We start from the raw sequence: 26,437 nt of genomic DNA on the forward strand, positions 1-26,437 counted from the left end.
TTATTTTATCAAATGAAAAATTATCATACTTAATCAAATATAGTCCATGTAGATCATGACAGTGAATTTATAGAAGGATCCCACTTCTCCAATAGAAGGATCCCATTGGAATACTAGAATGTTCTAGTATACAAGGTAGGGCTTACAGTAGTGTAGTTACTAAGTATTGCAACTGAAGGATATGCTGAAATCCCCAGTGATGTCGATCTGGCAATTAGCCTGATTCTTTTGTATCTTTATATTAATTTACAATATTATCCCAAATTATAGGTCTACAAAGTGAGTATGTATACTGAAATACAAGGTCACATTATAATACCTTTTTTTTTTTTTTTTTTTTTTTTTACAAGACTGACATTTTTTGATGTCCTTGTTTGGATATTTTTATTCAATATTGTATACTTAGTGAACCCAAGAAAAATAGCATGTGAACTTCAGTGATATTTATGAACAGAGTTCTCTTTAATTAGAGCAAGCCTGCAAAGTATAACGTGAAGGGTACACAGTGGTATATCCTTTCTTCAGAATATCTCTCCTGTTGGCCCTACCTTAGGGCATAAAATTAATTTATTCTTAAGGCCTTGAAAGCTACTGCTAGAAGAAAAATGTTACCTGTGAAAAATAAAGCACTGCTTTCACATTAGAATTCAACTGTTTTGTTGATAACTTTTTGGTCACTACTATCTGTCTACCTGCAGACCACATTTGACCTAATTTCCAGGGCTCAAAAAAATGCAACAAGTGATATTTATAAATTAAGCCAAAAAAAAAAAAAAAGTCATTATCTCTTTGTTTAAGGATACATTTATATATATGTTCTTTAAGATCTTTATTTTCCAGAAAATATCTTAAAATAATTCCTTCCATATTACTTTGAATTCAATAAACTATTTTGTTGAGTTTAATAGTGAAGTGACTATTTAGACTTAATACATTGAAATAATTATTAGTTTTCCTAGTAAAGAAATGGTCAGATTGTGTCTTCCATGGTAGGCAGAACTACTGGTGAAGGTTTACAATGAATGCCTGATTTGAGCACTTTAGTTTTGTGTTGTAGAATATTATGCCAAATTAAAGGAAGAGTTGACTATAATCCTCTTGTTTTCTGTGTAAACTTTGTAAATGGGGCTTTACCTACTTTTCTTCCCTTATAATATGTGACCTTGTCAACAGATAAATATTCCATGCATTTTTAATGAAATTATTTAATAAACAAAACATCAAAATTTATATGTGGTTCCATATAATGGGAAGAGCTTATTGTACTGTACTGTTGCAAGGAATACTTTATGGATAAAAGAATACATTATATGTTAAAAAAAAAAAATAGCTGGAAGGGAAAAATGAAGGGGGGAAATCGGAGGGGGAGACAAACCATGAGAGACTATGGACTCTGAGAAACAAACTGAGGGTTCTAGAGGTGAGGGCAGTGGGGGGGATGGGTTAGCCTGGTGATAGGTATTAAAGAGGGCACGTACTGAATGGAGCACTGGGTGTTATACGCTAACAATGAATCATGGAACACTACATCAGAAACCAATGATATAATGTATGGTGATTAACATAACATAATAAAAAAAATCCATAAAAAAAGAAACACAGTAATTACATATTATGTGTCAGACAAAGCTGTGTTTAATTTTAATATGTTTAATTATATATCAGAATTGTTCAGAGGTATTTTGTGTTCAGGGAGATACCATTTTAGAGAGGGACAAGGTAAGATTTCTTTAGAATATTCCTTTGCATTTAGTTACCATTCTCATTTAAATACTTCTTCCTTTTAAGATGTCCTTCCTAAAATTTCATCAACCAAATGAGTTTTGTTCTTAGGCTAAGTAGGAAAATAAAATGCTTCATGCATTTATTCATTTTTTCATCCAGATGGTATTGGTTGAATATTTTCCATATGCGAAATGCTGAGGACACTACAATTAACAAGACATGTGTTTGTACTCAGGAGCTCTCCATCAGGTGCTGAGAGACAGGACAACCAAAGATGACAATCCAGTGTGATAAGAACCATAATAGAGAAATGAACAATCTTGGCTTTTCTAATCACCTGCAGAGATGGGATGGTGAAACTGGAGTGGTGGTAGATACATTTCTAGGACGGCTTCCAAGAGCAACTGAAGCATGAGTAATCTTGAAGAATAAAGTACAAGATCATCAGGGTAGAGGAAAGAAGTTCCAAATACAGGCAGGGATCAGTAAATTTAAAAAACAGAATCATAAAAAAAGCATAGTCTATCCAGGGGACTAAAGTAGTTTAGGATGGCTGAATGTGAGATGCTTTAGGGGAACATGGATAGATACATGATGAAAGGCATGGTATAGACCAGGTAATGAAGGGGCTTATAGATTATACCAAGGACTTTAATTATCACCTAAAAGGCCATGACAACCACTGAAGAATCTTGAGCAAAAAGTTGGGAGTTGGATTGTAGAAAGCTTATTTTAGCATAAGAGTTGTGGAGAATGGTGAGGTGGCCAGATTGGAGACAGAACTATTAGTCAGAATACTTTAATGAATGGTGAGATTCTGTTCTAGGGCAGTAAGAGTGGGCATGTTAAAAAAGGAGACATCATAGCTGAGATGCTTAGGTGTCAAACAGGACCTTATTAACTGATGTGGAGGCAAGCAGGGTAGGAAAGTTTTCTAGGATATGGCCTTATTTTTACTTTGACTTTTTGCTGGTAAATGAAAATTATAATAGGAAAAATAGGTTTGTTGAAGACTGCAGAGAAGATAGAGCTCAACCACATAGTACATGTTGACTCTGAACTATCCTCAGGACATTCTGACCAATGGCTATGACTGTAGGGGGGAGAAAAACCTATGGAGTAAGAACAGACCATAGAGTTGAATTTCCTATGTCTGAGTCCTAGATCTATTTACTAGCTAGGGTATACTTGGAGAAATACTCAACCTATGTAAGCCTCAGTTTCCCCATATGTAAATAATTTTTATAAACACTAAATGAAATATTTCATAGTAAATGCATTCCAGGGCATGGCATATAATATACTCAATAGATACTGCTGCTGTTATTATCACTATAAAAATAGGCAATATTTGAGTCTTATGTTCAAGAGAAATAAGTGAACTAGAGAGATGGATTTAGAGCTGTGGATTTGAGAGTTATCAGCATGAATGATTTTACTTTTTCATCCAGTGATCTGCTGTTGCAGTCTTGCTACCATAATCACTGCTTAACAAACTCAAAATTGTTGAGTCTTCAAATCAGCTGTGTATCTCTTCTGGTCTTGGCTCTTTTATATTTCTGTAATCAGCTGTGGGTTGCTGATTTGGTATGGGTTGTCTCATATGTTGGAAGGTTGGCCAGATGTTTACTTGTTTAGAATGGCCTCAGTTATTTTTTGTATGTGTCAAAATTTCCCCAGCAGATTTCAGTATGTTCTCATGGAGAGGCAGATGTACAAGAGTAGACAAGCCCAGTTATATATAAAAATACATATAGATTCTTATCAAGCCTTTACTTGAATGATGATTAATAACATCCCTTTGCTTATGCTATAAGAAGTCACATGGTTGATCTCAGTCACACTAAGAGAGGACTACAATGTTAGAGGACAAAGGGACATTGATATGGAGTATAAGACATTGAGACTATTCAATCAATCAGTCAGTCATTCTATTTATTGACCTAGAGCCATGAACTCACACTGTGACCATAAGGTAAAACTAGATTTCTCCTTCTCATATATTGGACTCTTTCTATTCCATGATTTCTCCTCCCTCCCTGCAGCTGCTCTGTGTGAGCTGTTACCTTTTCATGTACTTCATGGAAGGTTTCTATATCAGATTTCTGAAGTGGAACCACTTTAAGACTTCCTGCGTTAAAGGCAACAGACAAAATACTGTTTTGATAAAAATGATTACTAGCCTTGAATCATTCCATAAATATTTATTGAGCATTTTTAATCTTTTAGATCCTGTTTTGGGTGCTAGGAATAGTGGTAAATAAGTTAGACCTATTCCTTTACCTTATGAACTTAGATTCTACTAGGGAAAACAGACAATCAACAGTTAACCAAAAAACATAAGAGATTTTTGAGCATGGTATAGCATAGGAAAAAGATAAGGCAGAAGACAGAATGAGTTTATCAAGAATGATTTAGAGTGGTAGGAACACTAAATAGGGTAGTTAGGAAGGTCTTTCCCAGAGAGATCGGTCTTGAGCTGAAACATCTGGGAGGAGCTCTCAGTCATGTGAGATCTGGGGAGAGTATTCTAGGTGGAGGGAGTAAAAAGTACTGAAGGCCTGGGGTGGAAATAAGCTTTAGTTCATTGGAATATCAAGAAAATCAGACTGCTGAGGAAGACACTTGGAGCTTTGTGTGCCAAAATGTGGTAGCATTTGGAGCTCATTGCAAAGCAAAGGGAAGCCATTGGAGAGTTTTAAGCAGGAGAGTAACAAGCTATAATTTTTGAGCACTGAAGATATTTGGGATATTTTAATGGCTATACTTAACGTCTCCTGGTCCAGAACCCTCATCTGCCTAGAGCAATGACTCATGCAAGTGAATCCTGTTGGTACAGTGATTTTTCCCAATCACTGCCCAGTTTAAAATTTAGTTTGTCCTGATAAACTGTTGCGACAAATGAAAGTGTAATTGCAATCTTAGTTACTATACACAATGTAATAATTTTTCTCCATCTCTTCCTCATCAGAAAACTCCAAGGAGTTTATATTTCACCTACCACCTAAAGAGTAAGAATTATTCACATGGAGCATAGGAAGGTAGGAGGAAATTGAAAAGTTTTCTAGTTGATGTGTAACCAGTTCACAGCCAGCCCTGTCTCCTGATTCTATTCTGCATCCCCTATGAAGCCCCTCCACAGTTCCCTGCTATTGGGAAGATCACACTCTTTCTTCAATTATTCATTCTCCAGCAATAGGTCTATTCTTAATTTTCAGCTGATACGACCTATTGGCTCCACTGAGGGGTTTCTTGATGGACAGGGGGAGGGGAAAGGGATAGTGGAGAGGAGGGACTTGCAAACTTATGTCCTCCATGGCCAACTCTATCTTACTGAAAACCTAGGAATTACTATAAACAGCTGCTCTATAAGAAATTGAGTTAGTTTTAATATTTTGTCTTCCTTCTCTGCTTGTCTCCTATTGTTCAGCAGCTTATCCTGTGCTCAGTGATTTACAATGGCAAACTAGCCCTAGTCCCTATGTTTAGAACCATTCCCTAACCCCAATTCAAGAACAGATATCTAGTGGTGGGGAGAATATCTTCAAGGGAAGATTCATGTACAAACCAGATCTCCCAATGAAAAGGGTAATGCATCAAGGAAAACTATGGTGCTAACAATGTGACCCTTCCCTAGGGGAAAAAGCAAAAAAATTCTAATGTTCCAGAAAGACTCTTTCCTTCTAGAAAAACCTTTTCCATCCAGAGGCTTTTAACCATCTCCTCTTGCAGGTAGGAGAGGACCAGAATTTTTTTTTTTTCCAGTTTTATCAATGGACCCTTACTAACTCTAGATAATACATAAATTCAATTTAGCCATCTGCATTTTTTGTTCACTGAAGACTAGGCTAGGAATTGTCAGAAGGGAGGAATGCACAAATACTCCAGGTGTTGTTCCATTACATATGATTTTTTAAAGTATAGCTTTTTATGCTATATAAAGAACAGATTGGGGTGCCTGGATAGCTCAGGTCCTGATCCCAGGGTCCTGAGATCGAGAGCCCCACATCGGGCTCCCTGGCAGGGAGTCTGCTTTTCCCTCTCCCTCTGCCCCGCCCCCCAACTCTTGCTTACCACATGCTCTCTCAAATAAATAAAATCTTTAAAAAGAACAGATTATGGAGTGGTGACATGGGTGGGTGGAGGTGGAAAGGCACATGTAGAAGCAAGAAGAGGTGTTAGGAGGCCATTATGGATAATTCAGTAAAAGAATAAATTGGATGAATCAAAACCATATGGGGCACCTGGCTGGCTCAGTTGGTGGAGTATGCAACTCTTGATCTTGGGGTTGTGGGTTCTAGCCCCACATTGGGTGTAGAAACTACTTGAAGATAAAATCTTAAAAAATGCCATGTTGTATTTTCTTCCATAGAGTGCCTAGCAGAGAAATAGGCATTAGAACGTTTCTTCTATGTTGGCTTATCACTTTTGAGGGAATATCTGATGCTTATCTAAGTTTTTTGGCTGTACCTTGAGGAAGAACAAGGAACCCAGTGCTGGAAAAAGTTACAGCATTTTAGAGGTATCTGGAACATTAAGTTTATTGCAGATTTATACGATCTAGTAAAAATATTAACATGAAATGGTTTTAAGTAAGGCATTTCTCCATGGGCCTTTGAAATTTCTGACTAGGCATTTAATGGTTGAATTTTATTATTGGTTTAAATAGGATATAAAGTCTGAAAGAAAAGTGCATGAATCTAGAATCGGAGATATAAATATATAAGCAATAGCTAGTTAGCAACTTGAAATAGATGGACTTAGCAAACTTTAATACTTTTTGAACAGTCTTTTAAAATTCTATTGTGTTCTTTAGGAAAAATTATATGGATATTTTAAAGACAATCTCAGTTGATTTTTTTCATTATTAAAGAAAAAATACCAGGACAAATGGAAGGTCATATTTTCTCTATTTTATTAACCTTACAAAATGTCATATAATCTTAGGAGGTAAAATCTGAGAATAATAAAATAGAATAATAAATCTGAGAATAATAAAAATTTTGCCTTTATAAAAATACATAGAAAATGTGATTATTTTAACCTGAACTGATGCATTGTGTCAGTGTTCTAATAGTATTGCCACCAGATTCACCTAACAGTTTGGTGTCAAATTCAAATTTTTAGTATACATGTTCAGTGAGCAATGAATTTAAGGTCAAACTTCATTAGCAATGAATACTGATATCCATGCAATTTGTCTTTTTCTCTCTCTCACTCTCACTCTTTCTCTCCTACTCTTTCTTTCTCTCTCACTCTCTCCTAAAAGCCCTGGCAGGGTCCATTAGAAACAGAACTTTATTGACCTGTTATATATATTTTCATACTACATATAATTCAGTTTAACAAATTCTCTTCATTCTCCAATCTCACTTCCATTGGTATCTTACTCTCTTCTTATAATATAAAAATACACAGCAAGTTAGAATGATGCAAGTGTAGAGATTTGGGCTGAGTGGTGTGACTGATCATAATTGAGCTGAATTATGAAGTTAGTACTCCAGAAATTTCCTTTGGTTAAAGTGGGGGTAGAGATCTTAGTGCTACCTCTTGCTCAGACTCTTTTGGGAGGCTGAGTCCTTAAGATTATACCTTTCCTGAGGTCACAAATGGTACTGGAGGTAAAAGTGTGGCTGTCAGCAATAATGTAGATTTATTCATTGGGTGAATAAACAGGTCTGTTTGTTGTACCTTCACCAATTGTTAAGCACTACTTTGTCCTCCCTACCATCAGTCTGCAATAAATACAGATGAGTTTACTATATATGGCTTAGAAGGCTAATAATCCTGGCTGTTGTTTCTATTTGTTTGCAAACACAGTTCCTCCAGAGCTTTGCAATTCAAAGTATGGTCCATGGAAGGCAGCATCAGCCTTGCATGACCTGGGAGCTTTTAAGAAATGGAGAATCTCAGGCACTGCCTCAAACCTACTGAATTTAATAAGATTCTTAGATTTTACTGTATATTAACATTTTAGAATCTCTAGAATAGCAGCTCTCAATAGGAGTTGCACACTAGAATCTTCTTTCAAAAACATATAAAAACTGGTGTTCTCCCTCAGGTCAATTAAGTCAAAATATGTAGGATGGACTCTAGGCATTGGCCTAAAAAAATTAACTTCTGCATTTGAAGTTCTCTGGGGCTAGGAGCCACTAGATGGCTTCCAGCCCAGGAGTTTCAACATAGAAAGAAACAATTCCAGAGACCTTACATGGTACATTCCATCTTTCCCCACTGATAAAGTATGGGAACAGGAACAAAGGAATTCTACAAGGTAACTCGACTAAATTAGTTAGGTCGGTCTCCTTCCTGGAAGAGGGGCTGGCTCAGTCACCTATGCCAATCAAGGCACTCTGAATAAGAGCCAAAAGTTGGATTGGCTCTCATGTGCTGGATTCCCATCTTTGGAGGCAGTGATTCAAGATGATATGATCCTGGTGTCATAAGGCTCCTGTAACACATGTTTTTGAGGCTCTACTCTGGCAGAGAGGAGATAGTACAGAAGGAATCTGAGGCACAGGAGTGCAGCAACAATACCAGAAGCTTAGTTACTTTTGTAATCACAACTCTGAGAGGTCCAAGCTCCCACTCTAAAATATCTAACTTTTTTCACTAAACTCTAAATCATGAGATCCACTCTCCTGGATTTACTTAAGCTGTCCATTTTCCTTGCTGAATATGAACCAACAGAATTTTCATTCCTGATCTATACAGTCTACTTCAGAAAACAGGGAATGGAAAATTAACCTTGCCTATGCATCTTATTTCTTACCAACCTGAGTGTCTGTAATATACTAAACCTGTGTTGACTTTCAGAAAGCCAGGCAGTCTCACTTTCATTCTGTTTTTTCTGCTAGAAATTTAGAATGAAGTCTTGTTTTTCTTTTTGCTGTTCCACTTTGGTAGTCTTTATTTAAGAACTCTCTGGTCAGTCTTGTGGCTACCTTGCTGATGCTGCATTCCAGTTGTTTTTTTTTTTTTTTTTTTTAATTTACTATTTTTAGAAAACCTTTGCACAGGTAGAGTGAAATTAGGCTGTTGGGAGGAGGCTTCAAATTATTGACATTGAAGGGATTAATTGATGTTTGCCCAAATGTTTTATGTTAGGCCAAAAGCTTTGAGAGGAACAGTGTTTTGAAACAATTTGTTTAGGAAAAATAAGGTACATCAGAGGGTTAGGGAAGAAGGCAGAGTAGGAAGCACCAGGAATCTATCTTTCCACCCAGACAACAATTGAACTAGAAGAATCTGTTTGATGTAAATAGTTTGGAGTCTGGAATCTATCGAAGGCTTAAAACTTCTAGGGGAAACAGAAAAGTATGGCCCATTCAAAGGAAAAACAAATCAACAAACTATTTCTGAATAACACCCAATGGTAGATCTACTAGACAAAGACTTTAAAACAGTAGTCTTAAAGATGCTCAAGGCAACTATGGTAGGTGTGGAGAAAGTCAAGAAAACAGCGTACTCCATGAGTATATCTTATAGTACATTCAGCCTCTTGGATGGTTATAGTTATGTCTTCCATCAAATTTGGGAAGTTTTCCATCATTATTTCTTCAGATAGGCCTCCATGCTAAATTGCAGTTAATTTTGGTCAATTTTAGCTACCTATCTCCCACTCTCAGCGTTATGGTAGGAAGCTGAGCATATGTTCCTGGAGCAACCTGCACACACACAGGTTGTAGAAACCAGGATGGACAAAAAGGACCCATCCTCCAAATATTGGGGATCTGTGCTGTGACCCCTAAGGGCTGGTTCTGATCACAGAGGTTCAAAGAGTGTGATGGCTATTGATGTTGGACCTTCTTCCATTGTTGCAAGCCCCTCCCCTCAGGAAGGAGTGATCTCTAGGGTATTTAAAGGGCTAACATCCTTTTTTTCTCCTCCTCCTTCATTTTTCTCTTTTTCCCCTTTTGGGAACCAGATATTAAAGACTAAGGCATTAGAAGGCAACTGCATATACAAGGGAAATTGGAAAGTGACCATACATGCCCAGGGAAAGGTACAGGTTCAGAAAAGTCCTAGGAAGACTTTAAGTTTACACCTTAGGCTGATAATGTCTCAGACAGCCTATAACAAACAGTAAGTAAATACTGGGGAATGGGGAGAATATGATTTCCAGAGTTACCACATTATTAGATTCAAATATCCAGTTTTCAATAAAATTTACAAGGCATACAAAGAAATGCTCCAGGGAGTCCTGCAGGATGAAATGATTAAAGAACACTAGACAGTATGTCTATGTCCATACTACTCAGAGCCATATGAAGAAGTGTCTCCATAAAGGTAAATACATGGACATCTATAAAAGCTAGAATTGTAACAATGAATTTTAACTCCATTTCTTGTTTTCTACATGATTTAAGATAATAATACATCTTAAAACAGTCTAAAAGCTATCATTGTAACTTGAGTTTTTGCTCTACATTTTATTCTCTACATAATTTAAGAGACCTTTAAAAAAAATTATTAGCTTCTGTTTTAGAATGTAGACTATATAAGATGTAATTTTGTGACAACAACAACCAAAAGATGCGTGCAAAGAGCTGTGAAAGGAGCAGTTTTTGTATATTATTGAAGTTAAGCTGGCATGAATTTAAATTTGAGTGTTATAACTTTAGGGTGTTAAATGTAATCTCCATGGTAACCACAGAGATAATAGTTAGATAATATATACAAAAGGACACGAGAAAGGAATTTAAACATCACAGTGTTAAAAAAAAAAAAAAAATCATCTAAACCCAAAAGATAGTAATGTAGGAAATGAAGGAAAGAAAATCTATAAGGCATATAGAAAACAAGTAGCAAAATGACAGAAGTTAGTTCTTGCTTATCAGTAATTACTTTTTTATTGAAGTAAGAATAACATACAGTGTTATATTAGTTTCATGTGTATATCAGCAATTAAATGTTAAATATATTAAAATTTCTAAATCAAAAGACAAATATTTACAGAACAGATAAAGAAGGTTCAACCATATGCCGTTCACAATAGACATTAGATCCAAAGACACAAATAGATTGAAAGTGACTCAATGGCAAAGATACTCCATGCAAATAGTAACCAAAAGAAGAAATCAGGCATGGCTATCCTAATATCAGACAAGATAGGCTTTGAGTTAAAAAAAATGTTAGAAGAAGGTTATTGTATAAATAAGTTTCAAAGCAGTAAGAAGATAAAACATTTATGTACCTAATAATGACCATCAAAATATATGTAGCAAAAACAGAATTGAAAGGAGAAATAGACAGTTCTACAGTAGTAATAGGAGACTTCAGTACTTCATATCAGTAATGGATAGAACCACCAGATGGAAGAAATAGGGGACTTAACAAAATAAACCAACTAGATCTAACAAAGAAAAACATTCTGCCCAACAGCAGTGTATATTTTCCTTTCAGGTGCACATGGGACATTTTTCAGGAAAGAACATATGTTAAACCACAAATTAAATCCCAGTAGATTATAAAAGACATTATACAAAATATCTTCTCTGACCACAGTGGCTGCAGTTTAGAAATCACTAACTGAAATAAAACTAAACTTTGCAAATTTGTGGAAACCTAACACACTCTTAAGCAACTAAGTGTTCGAAGAAATCACAACTGAAGTTAAAAAATACATACAGATGAAAAATGAAATCATAACATGCAAAACATGGGATGCATAGGAGTGTTAAGGGGAAAATTATCGCTATAAATGTTTACATTAAACAACAACAACAAAAAACCCTAACTTTAGATAACAAGGAACTAGAAAAAGAACAAACTAAACCTAAAGCTGACAAAAAGACAATAATAAAGATGAGAGCAGAGGTGGAGACTATAAAAAAGTAAAGACAATGAAATCAAAAGTTGGTTCTTGGAAAAGATTAGCAAAATTGACAAAATTTAGCTTGATTTTTAAAGATTTTTTTTGAAGATTTTTTAAAGGTTTAAAAAAGACACTACTAAAAACAAATGAGAATGGAAACATTACTGATTCTAAAGAAATAAGATTTTAAGAGTATTATGGACAATTGGATGACTCAGATGAAGTGGACAAATTCCTGGAAACACAGAACTTATCAAAAGTAAATCATGAAGAAATAGAAAATCTGAATAGACCCATAACTAGTAAAGATATTGAATCAGTAATCAAAAATCTCCCAACAAAGAAAGCCCTGGACCTGACGGTTTCATTGGTGAATTCTACCAAACATTTAAGAAGAATTACCATGATTCTTCACAAACTTTTCCAGAAAATTGAGGAGGAAATATTTCCTAACTCACTCTGTGAGACAAGCATTACTCTGATACCAAAGCTAAACAAAGATATTATAGGAAAAGGAAACTACAGATCCGTATCCCTCATGAACACTGATGCAAAAATCCTCAAAAAATACTAGCAAACTGAATTTAGCAGCTGGTTAAAAGGATTGTACACCATGATCAAGTAGAATTTATTCCTGGTTTTCAAGGATCATTTAACATATGAAAATCAATCAATGGAATATATTAACAGAATAAAGGGAGGATGGAAACACGTGGTCATCTTAATTGATGCACAAAAATCATTTGAAAAAATTCAGCACCGTATGATAAAAATACTTGACTGACTAGAAACAGGAGGAAACTACCCAACATGATAAGAGCATATGGAACACCCACAGCAAATATACTCAGTGAGGAAAGACTGAAAGCTTTTCCTCCAAGGTCAGAATAAGGCAGATACCCACTCTAACTACTTGTATTAAATATAATATTTGAAGTTTTCTAGTCAGAGCAATTAGGCAAGAAAAATGTATCCAAATTAGAAAGAAAGGAAAAAAAATTTCTTTTCACAGATGACAAAATCTTCTATGTAGAAAATCTTAAAGGTTCCACCAAAAAAAAAAAAAGACCTATTAGAACTAATAATTCAGCAAAGTAGGTACAAAGTCAACACACAAGTCAGTTGCATTTCTATGTACTAACAATAACCTGAAAAGGAAATTACAAAAATAATACAATTTACAATAACATCAAAAGAATAAAATAGTAAGGAATTAACCAAGTAGGTGAAAGACTTGTACATTGAAAACTACAAAACATTGCTGAATGAAATTAAGACATAAATAAAAACATATTCCATGTTAATAGATTAGAAGACTTACTATTATTCAGATATCAAAACTACCCAAACTGATCTACAGATTCAATGTAATCCTTATCAAAAGTTGATTTTTTTTTTTTTTTGCAGAAATAGAGAAACCCACCCTAAAATACATACGGAATCTCAAGAGCTTCTATAACCATCTTGAAGGAAAAGAACAAAAAACAAACAAAAAAATGAAAGAACTCACACTTACTGATTTCAAAACTTACTACAAAGCTACAGTAATCAAAACAGGGTGATACTGGCATAAAAAAAATATGTGAACTAATGAAGAATAGAGAGTTTAGAAATAAACCCTTTCATACATACCAAATAATTTTTGACAAGTACGCCATGATCATTCAATGGGAAAAGGGCAGTCTTTTCAACAAATGGTACTGGCAAAACTGGATACTGAAGAATGAAATTAGATTCTTAATGAACACCATATACAAAAATTAATTTAAAATTGATCAAAAACTTAGATGTAAGTCTTAAAACTGTAAAACTCAGAAGAAAACATAGGGCAAAAATTTCATAGCGTTGGATTTGGCAATGATTTCTTAGATGTGGAACCATAGGCACAAGTCACAGAAAAATAAGTTTTATTTCATGAAAATTAAAAACTGCCCAAAAGACAATATCAATAAAATAAAAGCCAACCTACAGAATGATAAAAAATATTTGCAAATCATATGTAGAAGGGGTTAATATCCAAAATAGAGAACCAGATCTCAAGAACAAAAAATAAATAGCCATATTAAAAAATGGGCTAAGTGTTCCATGATTCATTGTTTATGTATAACACCCAGTGCTCCATGCAGAACGTGCCCTCTTTAATACCCATCACCAGGCTAACCCATTCCCCCACCCCTCTCCCCTCTAGAACCCTGAGTTTGTTTTTCAGAGTCCATAGTCTCTCATGGTTCGTCTCCCCCTCCGATTTCCCCCCTTCATTCTTCCCCTCCTGCTATCTTCTTCTTCTTCTTCTTTTTTTTTTTTTTAACATATAATGTATTATTTGTTTCAGAGGTACAGGTCTGTGATTCAACAGTCTTACACAATTCACAGCGCTCACCATAGCACATACCCTCCCCAATGTCTATCACCCAGCCTCCCCATCCCTCCCATCCCCCACCACTCCAGCAACCCTCAGTTTGTTTCCTGAGATTAAGAATTCCTCATATCAGTGAGGTCATATGATACATGTCTTTCTCTGATTGACTTATTTCACTCAGCATAATACCCTCCAGTTCCATCCACGTCATTGCAAATGGCAAGATATCATTCCTTTTGATGGCTGCATAATATTCCATTGTATATATATACTACCTCTTCTTTATCCATTCATCTGTCGATGGACATCTTGGCTCTTTCCAGAGTTTGGCTATTGTGGACATTGCTGTTATAAACATCGGGGTGCACGTACCCCTTCGGATCCCTACATTTGTGTCTTTGGGGTAAATACCCAGTAGTGCAATTGCTGGATCATATGGTAGCTCTATTTTTAACTTTTCGAGGAACCTCCATACTGTTTTCCAGAGTGGCTGCACCAGCTTGCATTCCCACCAACAGTGTAGGAGGGTTTCCCTTTCTCCGCATCCCCGCCAACATCTGTCGTTTCCTGACTTGTTAATTTTAGCCATTTTGACTAGTGTGAGGTGATATCTCATTGAGGTTTTGATTTGGATTTCCCTGATGCCGAGTGATGTTGAGGACTTTTTCATGTGTCTGTTGGCCATTTGGATGTCTTCTTTGGAAAAATGTCTGTTCATGTCTTCTGCCCATTTCTTGATTGGATCATTTGTTCTTTGGGTGTTGAGTTTGATAAGTTCTTTATAGATTTTGGATACTAGCCCTTTATCTGATATGTCATTTGCAAATATCTTCTCCCATTCCGTCGGTTGTCTTTTGGTTTTGTTGACTGTTTCTTTGGCTGTGCAAAAGCTTTTTATCTTGATGAAGTCCCAATAGTTAAAGAGGGCATGTTCTGCATGGAGCACTGGGTTATATGTAAACAATGAATCATGGAACACTACATCAAAAACTAATGATGTAATGTATGGTGATTAACATAAAAAAAATAAATAAAAAATGGGCTAAGAACTTGAACAGCTATTTCTCCAGAGATCTAAAAATGTCCAATAAGCACATGAAAAGATGCTCAATATCAGTAATCATTAGGAAAATGCAAATCAAGAGTATAATGAGATGCCATCTCGTGTTCATTAAAGTGGCTGCTATCAAAAGAAGAGAAAATAACAAGTGTTGGTGACAATGTGGAGAATTGGAACCCTTGTGCACTATTGGTAGGAATGTAAAATGGTACAGTTGCTGAGGGAAACAGTATGGCAGTTCCTTAAAAAGTTAAACATAGAATTGTCATATGATCCAGCAATTCTACTTCTGGGTATATAACTAAAATAATTTACAGTAGATTCTCAAAAAGATATTTGTACACTTATGTTCATAGCAGCATTATGCACAGTAGCTAAAATCTAGAAGCAATCCAGGTGTCCATCTTTGAATAGATAAGTGAAATATGGCATATACATAAAATGGCATATTATTCAGTCTTAAAAATGAAGGGAATTCTAACATATGCTAAAGCATGTAAGGACATTATGCAAGCAAAATAAGCCAGTTACAAAAAGACAAATACTGTGTGATTCTGTACACTTGAGGTATTTTGAGAGGTCAGAACTACAGAGACAGTAGAATGATGATTTCCAGGAGATGGGGCAAGAAGAGCATGGGAGTTATAATTTAAATAGGTATAGAATTTGTTTTGCAAGATGAAAAAGTTATGAAGATGGGTGGTGGTAATAGTTGTACAACCTTATATATTTAATATTAGTTAAGTGTACACTTAAAATGGTTAAGGTATTAATTTTATCTTATTTTACCACAATAAAAAAAATTAGAAAAATACAAATAAGTTAGTCTTTGAATTAGTGGTTAGTAACAGCTTTTTTCACTTAAACTCAATAAATCATTGCATTATCATTTTTATGTAAACAGTGCTTTTCCTACTCATAAGTGGTAAAAGCATAAAAATGACTCAGAAATGAATGAAAGAAAAACTTAAATTGAAAATTATATATGGATATATAAACATTGCAAAAGAGATGGTATTTGGAAATGTTCAATCAAAATTACTACTTTGTGAAAACATAGATGGCTAGAAATCTTATTTCTGGAAGAAAAAAAATTGTTCAATTTGATTTTGAATTAAGTTTTATCATTTAGCCCTTACCAAAGAAATAATTCTAAAAGGTGTACTTAGAAGCAGGCAAAAATGACTAATTTTAGCTTCCAAATTTTGCTTTAAGACAAGACAAGCTCAACTGCTTAAAAAGAAAACTTTACCTAAGAACTAAAAAAAAAAATCATAGATTTTGTAGATTGGAAAACTCCTTCTAAACCAGTTCTGATAAAAATGTTATTTTGATCCAAAACTCCCTACTTCCCAATGCCATTAAGAATGTGTAAAAAGAAACTTAAAGTTTTGTAAAATATCTCATTGCTAGTACTTGCCATTACTTCGCATGATTCACAAATCGATTTTCTGGCTTTATATCTGTGAGAGACAGTGGGCCTTTTTAACACCATAATTTTTCATAAGCTGATGAGTACAGGGATGATGAATGAGCCTTCATCCCACAGTCTCCTCCAAGTGGACTCTTTAAAAGAAGGTAGTTGTTTTGAAGTTATCTTTATTTTAATTTTATTTTACTTTCCATTGCTTTGCAAAGCTTTCTGGAAATTACATTATTTCCTTATCAGTTATTAAACCCTACAGATTACTTTTGTTCAAGTATAGAGGTTATTTTTAGTACATGGAGTTGAAAAATGAGACATATGGGTACGTTGTGCTAGCCCACATCCGAAGATAAGACCAGCAGGTAGTATTAACTTCTGGTTGTGGCTACAAATTATTGATTAGGAAAGAGGTTCCAAATATGTATGAGAAGAGGCAGAAATGATATCCTCAAAAAGAAGGCCAGCATAGAGGAGATAACTACTCCATCCCCAGGGTGCAGCATCATGCAGGCACTTAGGTGGGCTACAAAAGGCAAGGTTTCAGAGGGTTGCAATGCAACCATGTGTGTCTTTAGTGTTTTTCTTGTCTGCGGCTTCTTCCATTTATTGAAGATGATTCCATCTGACACTCCTAGATATCCATAGCTCATAAATTCTTTCTGTTCTCCCAAGTGGTATCTACTCTCAGGAAACATAGGTTCACTGCTTCTTTGCTTAGAGGTACTTTTCTTTTGACAGGAGATGAATACAGTATAGGAATATATAGGGGTAGGTTGATTGCATTACTCATGTCTTACAAATATTGACATGGGACATATGTAAGGATACAGGACATGAGAAAAGTAAATAACTATAGAAAACTCTCTTTGGGGCGCCTAGGTGGCTCAGTCAGTTAAGCATCTGCCTTCGGCTCAGTTCATGATCCCAGGATCCTGGCATCGAGTGCATCAGGCTCCCTCTGTCTGTCTGTCAAATAAATAAATAAAATCTTTTTTTTTTTTTTTAAGATTTTATTTATTTATTTGACAGAGAGAGACGCAGCGAGAGAGGGAACACAAGCAGGGGGAGTGGAGGGGGAGAAGCAGGCTTCCTGTGGAGCAGGGAGCCCAATGCGGGGCTCGATCCTAGGACCCTGGGATCATGACCTGAGCTGAAGGCAGACGCTTAACTATCTGAGCCACCCAGGTGCCCCTAAATAAATAAAATCTTAAAAAAACCTCTCCCTTACCTGTCTGTCCATCCATTCGTCTATCATCCATTCATTCAATTTACGCTATCTTATTCTCTCTCCCTCTTCTTTTCCACCCTCCCCTTTCTATCTTTCTATCTATCATCTATCTATCTATCTATCTATCTATCATCTATCTATATATATGTGTGTGTGTGTATTCATCTATTCATTTTTCTGAAGTATAGCTTACATACGGTAAAATTAATTTTTTAATATAAAATTCTGAGTTTCAACAGTTACATAACTACCACCACAATCAAGATAGAAAACAGTCTTGTCACAAAATATTTCTCTTCTGTTCTACTTAATCACTGCCCTAACCCTAGCCACTGACAACCAATGCTATGTTTTCTCTTCTCTCAATTTTGCCTTTTCCAGAATGCCATGTAAATGAAAACCTATGGCCTTTGGAATCTGACAACTTTTACTATCATAGTGTGTTTCAGGTTCATCCATTTTGAGATGGATATTAATAGTTTATTTTTATCACTGAATAATATATGTTGATGTACTACTGTTTTTATAGCTGTTCATTTATTGAAGAATATTTGGGCTCTTCCTAGTTTCTGGTGATCATATATAAGCAAAGTCACTATAGACATTCACAAACAAGTTTTTGTATGAAAGTAAACTTCCATGTTTCTTGGGTAAATCCTTAGGAATGGGATTCTTCCTCACTTTAAATAATAAATTAATGCTGTGGTTTTATATATTCTCTTTTGTGAATGTATCTCGTGTGTTGAGGCAAAAACCCCATTAGATCTGAATGTACTGATAAAACTGAGGTTCTGGACTTATGAAGATCAAACCCTGGGATAAAATCTACTTGGTTAAGGGATATTGCCCTTTCATATATGGTATTTTATTCTATTTGTCAATACATCTTTCAGAACAGCTTTATTGAGATACAGTTCACATACCATAAAATTTACTCTTTTAAAGTGCACAATCCGGTGGGTCATTTGTGTATTCATGGAATTCTGCCTCATTGCAACTGTCTAATTTTAGAACATTTTCATCACCCTAAGAGAAACCACACATTTACCACCTGCCTGTTCTTATGCCAGACACTTCCCATTTCCCTCTCCTCCAGTGCCAGAAAACCACTAATCCACTTTGCATCTCTAAGGATTCACCTATTCTGGACATTCCATATGAATAGATTCATACAACATGTAGTGTTCTGTGACTGATCCTCACACTTAACATGTTTTCAAGGTTCATCCTCCTTATAGTATATATTAATACTTCATTCCTTTTTAGTACAGAATAATATGGTTGTTACATTTTATCTGTATATTTATCAATTGAACATTTGTTTTTTTTTTCCCCCTCACCATTATGAATAATGCTGTTACGAACATTTGTGTATAAGTTTTTTTGCAGACGTGTGCTTTAGTTTCTTTTGGGTATATACCTAGGAGTGCAATTGCTGGATCATATGGTAACATTAACAAAGTACCAAAATGTTTGAGAAAGTACCAAAATGTTTTCCAAAATGGCTGTACTGTTTCACATTTCCACTGGCAGAGAGTATTCCAATTTCTCTACACACTTACTGAAATTTGTTACTGTCATTTTTATTTTAGACATCCTAGTAGATGTGAATGGTATGTCATTGTGGTTTTGATTTGCATTTCCTTTAGAACTAATGATTTTGAGCATCTTTTCATGTAGTTACTGACTACTTGTATATCTTTGGAGAAATAACTATTCAAATCCTTTGCTCCCTTTTTAAATTGGGTTATGTGTCTTTTTATTGTAGAGTTGTAAAATTTCATTATACATTCAGAATACAAGTCCTCATCAGTATGTGACTGGAAAATATTTTCTATAATTTTCTGTTTCATTTATTTTAATTTTTACTCTAAACTTTTTAATTCTCCCTTATGCTTACTTTGGGTTTAGTTTGCTCTTCCTCTTCTAGTTTCTTAACACGGAGGGTTAGGTAACTGATTTAATTCTTTTCTAATATAGGCATTTACAGCTATAAATTTTACTCTAAGCCTTGATTTAGCTGTCTACTGTATGTTTTGGTATGCTGTGTTTTGTTTTCACTCCTCACAAAGCATTTTCTAATTTACCTTCCTTGCATATTCTATAATCCATATGCCATTTACAGATGTTTGAATTTTCTCATATTTATGGATTTCCCAACTCTTTCTGTATTTCATTTCTAATTTAATTTCATGGTGGTTGAACAAAATAATTTGTGATTTAAATCATTCTAAATTTATTGAGTTGTCTTTTATGGCCTAACAGATGGTTTATCCTGGGAGATATTTTGTATGGACATGGGAAGAATGTGTATTTTGTTGTTGGTTGGAATGTTACATATATGTTTGGACTAGTTATTTTATACTGTTCAACTCTTCAATTTCCTTGTTGATCTTTCTTATTGTTCTGTCTGCAAGTGGGCTATTGACATCTTTAACTGTTAAATTTAGTTAGCTATTTTCTCTTTAATTTTGCAAGCTTTTGCTTCATGTTCTTTGCTGTTTTGTTGTTACATGTATGCATGTTTATTGTATCTTCCTGATGGATTGATCCTATTATAATTATAAAATGTTCTTCTTTGCCCTTATTTTTTTTGCCCTTATTTTTTGTCTTAAAATCCATTTTGCCTGATATTAGAATAACCACTTTTCTTGATTGTTTGCATCATATATATATATATCCATGCTTTTATTTAAACCTTTTATTCTTTGCATGTGAAGTTTGCCTATTATATGCAACATATATTTGGGTCATGTTTTTATCCATTCTGCCAATCTATGATTTTGATTGGAGATTTTTAAAAATCTTATTAAAAATAAAAATTTATATTTATTTAAAATCTGTAAAATCTGTTGAGATCCATCAGAAGATGAAAATGAATAATATAGTTCTGAGTATTGATGAGGATGTGGAGCAACTAGAACTCTTTACATTGCTGGTGGGAATATAAATGCTAAATAGTTTGGATGTTTTTGATAATATAGTTCCTTAAATAGTTAAGCATGTACATACTGTAGTATTGAGCAGTCCCACTCTTGGATATCTAGAGAAATGAAATTGTATGTTCACATAAAACCTGTACACAAATGTTTGTAATACTGTTCATAACTGCCAAGAAATGTTAACAACCCAGATGTCATTTAATTAATAAATGGATAAAGAAACTACAGTATATCTATGATGTACATCAAATGGAATACTCTGCCAGCAATAAAAAGAAACAAATTATTTTTTTTAAGATTTTATTTAGTTATCTGAAAGAGAGAGAGAGAGAAACAGCATGAGAGGGGAGAGGGTCAGAGGGAGAAGCAGGCTCCCTGCTGAGCTGGGAGCTGGATGCGGGACTCAATCCCAGGACTCCAAGATCATGACTTGAGCCGAAGGCAGTTGCTTAACCAACTGAGCCACCCAGGCGCCCAAAAAGAAACAAATTATTGATAAATGCAAAAACTTAAATGACTCTCAAACACATTGTATTGAGTGAAAGGTTACATACTGCGTGATTCTAGTTATAGGACATTCTTGAAAAACTATAGGGATTGAAGAACAAATCAATGGTTGCCAAGAATAATGTGGGGAAGAGGGTGACTATAAAGGAATAGCAGAGAAGAGTTTTAGGATGAATACTTATTGCTATAAGCATACATGAATCTACATATCTGTTAAAATTCATTGAACTCTACACTCCCCCCCCCAAAAAAATCTCTTAATGTAATTAATAATGTAGGTTTTATGTCTGCCAGTTTGGTCTTTGTTTTCTATGTATTTTTATCTTTTTTCCCATATTTTACTTCATTATTATTTTCTTTTGAGTTAGATCAATATTTTATAATGTACATTTAATTCCCTTGTCTATTTAAAAAATATATTTTCAGTTTTCTTAGTAGTCACCCTAGAGATTAACATCTTAAGACAATTGAATTTGAATGATACCAACTTAATTCCTAAATTGTACAGAAACTTTGCTCCAATATAGCTCTGTTCTCTCTCTTCTCCTTTAGGCTATTATTGTCATACAAATTACCTGTTTAAACATTTTAAGCCTTTCAATAGAGATTTAAAATTATTGCCTCAAGCAATTACAATTCAAATCAGAGGAAAAAATGAGTTATAAACAAAAATACATAAGAGCAAGTGCTGAGTGCACAAGCAGGGGGAGAGGGAGAGGGAGAAGCAGGCTCCTGGCTGAACAGGGAGCTCCATGTGGGGCTCCGTCCTAGGACCCTGGAGATCATGACCTGAGCCAAAGGCAGACACTTAACCAGCTGAGCCACTCAGGCGCCTCATTAGTTATTAATCTTACTGAGAATCTTTTATATGTGATCTGCTGATTTTTCTCTTGCTACTTTTAAGATTCCCTCTTTGTTTTTATTTTTGACCGTTTGATTATGGGTGTCTAGACTTGGATGTCTTTGAGTTTATCTTATCAAGAGGTCTTGAGCTTATATTCATGTAGAATGAAATTTAGGAAGTTTTCAACCATTTCTTCGGATCTTCTTTCTACTCTTTCTCTTCTCTCCTGGGACTCTCATGAGTATTTGGTACATTTGATAATAACTTATTGATCGATGGGCTCTGTTTATTTTTCTTAATTGTTTTTTCCTAGTTCCCTCTGACAGAATATTCTCAAGTTTGCGGATTCCTTTTTTACCAGCTCAGATTTACTGTTAATTTACTGAATTTTGTATTCTAGTTATTGTTCTTCTCAACTGTAGAATTCCTACTTGGTTCTTTTTTTTTTTTTTATTTTACAATTTTTATCTCTTTGTTGATATTCTCTATTTGGTGAAGCATTATTCTCATGTTTTCTTTAATTCTTTGGATATGTTTTTCTTTAGCTTTTAGAATAGATTTATAATGTTACAAAATCTTTGTCTAATCCACATCTGGGCTTCCTCAGGGACAGCTTCTGATGACTACTTTGTTTTTTGTGTATGGCATATACTATCCTATTTCTTTGCATGTCTCATAAAATTTTGTTTAAAACTGGGTATGTTAAATAATACGGCAACCTGGAAATCAGATTTCCCCTCTCTTGCCTCTACCCCATTCCTCAGGTTTTGTTATCGTTGTTCTTTTTGCTTCTGTTTGTCTGTTAAGTAACTTTACTGGCTTTACTGGGCTAATTCTGTAAAATCTCTGTGTGTGTGTGTGTGTGTGTGTGTGTTTTATCATGTTTGGCCACTATCTATGCTCCGTTAGCTTAGTAATCAGCCAATGATTGGAAATAGATTTGCTTGAGTCATCCTTTGCTAAGGGGTTCTGTATGTGTTGGCACATGTCTTCAGTGCTCTTAGAATTCTTTCTTAGCTTCACGTTCTGCTTATACAAAGCCTCAAAATCAACCAGAGGTGAGATTGGGGCCTTCTCAGTTCTTTTCTGAACATATTAACAGCCCTGCACATATTTGTGATTTTCTAAATTTTCAGGAATATGTCAGAGCTTTATAAAACTTCCTATGAACATCTTATTCTACCAATTTATTCTTTTTTCTTTTTTTCCCTTCTTCCCTCTTCCCTTCCCCTCCCCTTCCCCTCCACTCCCCACCAGCTATTATTTACTCCAACTACTATTGCTGCTTTAGGCAGCTGCATTATAAACAATTGCTGCTGATTTTTTTTTTCCCACGTATGTCCTTAGGATAGGAATTTTCCTTCTGAGCAAGCTTTTGAGGAAGTACAAATAATAACAAACACTGTGAATGTTTTTTTTTGTTTTGTTTTTGTTTTTGTTTTTCTCCCCAGGGAGCTACCAGATAGTGACTATTTCTTGGGACTTTTTGGACTACTCCAAACTGCCCTCTCTAATGGCTGCTAGGCTGCTGGTTTTCACAGCTTCTGTGTTGTGAGGCTGCTGGTGTTTTAAGTTAACTGTGATTTGAAGAGAGTGGTGTGAGATAGGATGAGTTAAAATGCCACAAAGAGTATTCATTCTTAGATTCAGCCATTTTTTCCTTGAGTAAATGTTTCTGGACTGTTGCCTTAGGTTTATTTCTGGAGTTTTGATAAAGTTGATTTTCTCCAATTTTTCCAGTATTCTTTTTGCATTTATAGAGGAATGAATTTTGAGGTCTTAATCTGTCATTCTGGAAGTATATCTACTCTTGTGAATATATTTTTGAGTTTTTTTTCCCATCTATCTTCATAAGGTTTGTAATTTTATTTTAGTATTTAGTGTTAGGTATTGATATTGATGTAATGCTGGCCTCATGATATCCACTGGCAAATACTCTTTTTCTGTCTTCTACCCTTTGTGTAGGATAGGCATTGTTTTATCTCAAAGCCTTGATAGATTTCAGCAGTGAAGCCATCTGGGCCTGCAGTTTGTTTGTGGGAAGGTTTTAAATTTTAGATTCAAGTTCTTTAATACATACATATATATATATATATGCATATGTATATATGTATATATGTATATATGTGTGTGTATATGTATATATATGTGTGTGTATATATATATATGGCTATTGAGATTTTTCTTTTTGTGTCAGTTTGTATAATTTGCATATCAAGAAATTTGTCTCCTACATGTTAGCTGTTCCATTTTGGGCATAAAATTTTTAATATATTTCTTACTCTTTGATGTTTGTGGATTTTCTATTAATGTAGCTTTTTCACATCTTATTGTTATGCCTTTTTCTCTGATCAATCTAACTAGAGGTTTACCAATTTTATTAAGGTTTATAAGCCAGTCTGATTGGTTTCATTGATATTTCTCTATCACACCTCTTTTCTAATTCCTTTGTGCTATTACAGGTTATTTCTGGACTCTATATTGTACTGATATGTCCGTCCTTATGCCAGTATCACACAGTTCTCAGTAGTATAACTTTATAGTAAGTTTTGAAATTGGGAAATGTAAAGTCTCCAACTCTGTTCTTCCATTTTCAAAATTGTGTTGACTATTCTGGGTCACTCACATTTGCATATAAATTTTACAATGAGTTTCCCAATTTCTGCAAAAATACCTGCTGGGATTCTGGTAAGGATTCATAGAATCTACAGATTACTTTGGGAAGAATTGTCACCATCAAAGACCTCGTTACAGGGAATGCAGAACTTCATTTGACTTTATTTGAGCAGTTATTGTGTGAATGTACATAGAAGAAGTGACCTATAAAATCTTAGATAAAGAGCTTAAAATTCAGTGGGTTGATTTTTATCAATTGTCTAAGAGGAGGACAGAGGTAGTGAAAGAGTAGAAAGGTTTGAATTCTGTGCCTAGAGGATAGGAGCAGAGGATAAAACACAGGAGGGGAGAGGGCACAGAAATGCAAGTCTGAGGGCCTTAAATACCAAATACAATACTAGGGCTGATAAGTTGTTTCTGGGGAGAAATGCAGTTTAACATGGATAGTATATAATTGCATAGGAAATGTGTGTAGCACAAAAATAGGCACATGAGATACGTACAAGGCTTGGGGGGATTTTACTTCACTGGTTCTTACGGTTTCAGCTAGACTATCTTAAACTTTGAGGAGGGTACATGTACAATTGTATACTGAGGATGAGTGTATGTCTTATACTAGGTCAGCATGTTTCAGTTTTGTGGCCAAGAAGCCAGGGCTTAATGGTGGGATGGCTTTTTTGTTTGTTTTTGTGGTGATAACATTTAAGATCTACTTTCAAGTATACAATACACTGTTTTTAATTATAGTCACCACACTATACATTAGATCCCCAGAACTTATTTATCTTATAACTGGAATTTTATACTTTTTGACTCTCCCAATTTCCCTCACCTTCAGTCCCTGGCAACCACCAATCTACTATCTTTTTATGAGTTTGGCTTTTGAGATGCCACATATAAATGAGATCATGCCATATTTTGTCTTTATCTGACTTATTTCACCTAGCATAATGCCCTATCATAATGTTTCATCCATGTTGTATTTGCAACAAATAGCAGGATTTTTTTTCATGGCTGAATCGTGTTCTTGTGTGTGTGTGTGTATGTATGTATGTGTGTGTACATATATACACTACAGATTTTTTCCCCATTCATGTATCAATGGAAATACAAGTTGTTTCTATGTTTTGGCTCTTGTAAATAATGCTGTAATGAACATGGGAGGTCCGTATCTCTTAGAGGTCCTGTTTTTATTTCCTTCAGGTATATGCCCGGAAGTGGGTTTGTTGGATTGTATGGTAGTTCTATTTTTAATTTTTTGATAAACTTCCATATTGTTTTCCATAATGGTTGAACCGGTTTACATTCCCATCAACAGTATATAAAGGTTCCTTTTTCTCTACATCCTCACCAGCATATCATAGTCTCTTGTCTTTTGGACAATAGCCAGCCTAAAGGTGTGAGGTGAAATCTCCTTGTGGTTTTGATTTGCATTTTCCTGATTAGTGATGTTGAGCACCTTCTCATATACTTGTTACCATTTGCATGGTATTTCTGGGAAAATGTCTATTTAGGTTCTTGTTCATTTAATTGGACTGTTTTATTTTTGTTTTTGCTATGGAGTTCTATGAATTCCTTATGTATTTTAGATATTAACTCATTATCAGATATATGATTTACAAAATTTTTTTCCCCATTCTATAGTTTGCCTTTTCAGTTTGTTGGTTGTGGGGTTTTTTGGGGGGCGGGGGTTTCCTGTGCACAGGTGTCATAGTTAATATGTGGTCTCACTTGTTGATTTTTTTGCTTTTGCTGTTTGTGCTTTTGGTATCCTATCAAAATAAATCATTGCCAAGATCAATGTCAGTGAGCTTGCCTCAGTTTTATTCTAGGAGTTTTACAGTTTCACATCTTCTATTTAAATCTTTAGTACACTTCAGGTTAATTTTTGTAGGTGGTGTAAGGTTGGGGTC

The sequence above is a fragment of the Halichoerus grypus genome, chromosome 4, assembly GCF_964656455.1.
Source record: "Halichoerus grypus chromosome 4, mHalGry1.hap1.1, whole genome shotgun sequence".
Classification (NCBI taxonomy): Eukaryota; Metazoa; Chordata; class Mammalia; order Carnivora; family Phocidae; genus Halichoerus; species Halichoerus grypus.